The sequence below is a fragment of the Periplaneta americana genome, chromosome 5 (assembly GCF_040183065.1).
Source record: "Periplaneta americana isolate PAMFEO1 chromosome 5, P.americana_PAMFEO1_priV1, whole genome shotgun sequence".
Taxonomy (NCBI): Eukaryota; Metazoa; Arthropoda; class Insecta; order Blattodea; family Blattidae; genus Periplaneta; species Periplaneta americana.
The window spans coordinates 309455-311167 of NC_091121.1; the positions used below are offsets into that span (position 1 = coordinate 309455).

General features: G+C 32.2%; 1 protein-coding gene across 4 annotated transcripts in view; it reads left to right on the plus strand.

Moving 5' to 3' along the window:
* Nucleotides 1-1713, plus strand: part of LOC138699392 (ras-like protein) — a 68004-nt gene that overhangs the window by 57898 nt on the left and 8393 nt on the right. The window lies entirely within an intron of this gene.

Genomic DNA, 1713 nt, shown 5'->3' on the forward strand with positions numbered 1-1713 from the left:
TAGATTAACCGTATTTATAAAACTGGGCCTAAATAAAGCAGATGCACAAACGATGACTGATATTTTTTTTTATTTTATCAGTCTTTCTGCCACTACAGGTTCCCATACAAGCCAGAGAATATCAAGAGCGAAATGTGACTTAACAATATAACAATAAAAATAGCTAACAATGAAAATAGTAAATTTACCAAATATTCTACAGATGTTTCAGAGAAGTTAACATGTAATTAAATAAATAATGGACATTATCCCAATTAACAAAATACAAAGTAATTTAGAAAATGATTAAATTACTTTACATATAGGTTCAGATCAAAACATTACATTTCCAATAAATTATATCATTCATTATAGAGAAGGTGGAGAGATGTAAGTGATGTCATACAAATAAGTCAGGCCTACATTGTCCTAGTCAGCAGATGCAGCATAAGTCAGTTAACTTACTGTGAACTCGTGGCACTTTGCCGAATTAAAACTTGCATACATTCGGTACTCACTGGCGTCACAGTAGTTGCTGGAAGTGTGATACATACTTCACATCATCATAAGAAACTATAATCCTAGTACTACATCCCAGATCAACTCCTACTTCGTCCAGTTTTTGTTTTTGTTTGTTTTTTTTTTTGTTTTTTGTTTTTTTTTTTTTTTCAGTAAACATGTGAGGTTGTTGTTGTTAGCTTTTTTGGTCATTCCCAGAACGTGTTTCATTAAACCTGTTCACTAATTGTAGTTTTGTTTTTCTACACAGAAGCCAGGAAATTTGTGTCCAAAGTTTTCCCTTGTCCTACCACACGATTTCTTTTTCTGTGTGTTTTCAAAATGTGTACACATTCACGCACTGACTATGTTGTTAACTGATGCTGACTTCTTGGCATTGAAGTCATTAACTCTCTTGCTCGTCTCGCACACAGTAAAGGCTGGACATCGCTGAAGATGATTCTGATCTATTTCTTCCTGAAGACTGCACAATGGACAAAGTGGTGAAGAAATAATTCAACTTTTGTTAAAGTGTTTTGACAAACAGCCATGCCCTCTGAGTAATCGAAAAGGGATGCAACTTGGATACTCAGGAATTATATTTTGTTGTAGATTGACACTCCTATCTTTTATTATTCGAAATTTCGTGGAAATGGTATGATATTATATCTTGATCGACTTTATTAATCTTTTAACTGTTGAAAATGACCGCTGATATGCTGAAAGAAACAAGTAGCAGAAAAGATTTATTGAAGAAATGGTTTCTGAAAACAAAAATGTTTCTCTACTGATGGGAAAATTGTCTTGTGCAATTCGGATCCTTAACACTTACTATTTAATTTACATCGTATTATTAAACCTTTAAGTGTATGTTTTACAGTATATATTTCAATTTTTAGTGTATATTTCAACAGTTTTTACTTTATAGTTGCATGGATATTTTCAGGTTTTTTTAGTGCATGAAGTTCTGTGGTCTACTTGTAAGTTACCAGCTGATATTAATACCAATGAGAATATCGCTGTACTATAATAAATATGGAGTAATGAAACAAGTGTTTTGTAATAGAAATTTTCTCATTCTATTTAAATCAGTTACAGAAAATTTCCTTGTAAAGTATCACTCCGTACTTTTGTAGAATATGCCATGTTATCCAAATAATCCATTTTCTTTAGCAGATTTAAATTCGCATTAGACCACCAAGATGACTGATTGCTGCTGTTTTTTTCCTTTTGCAG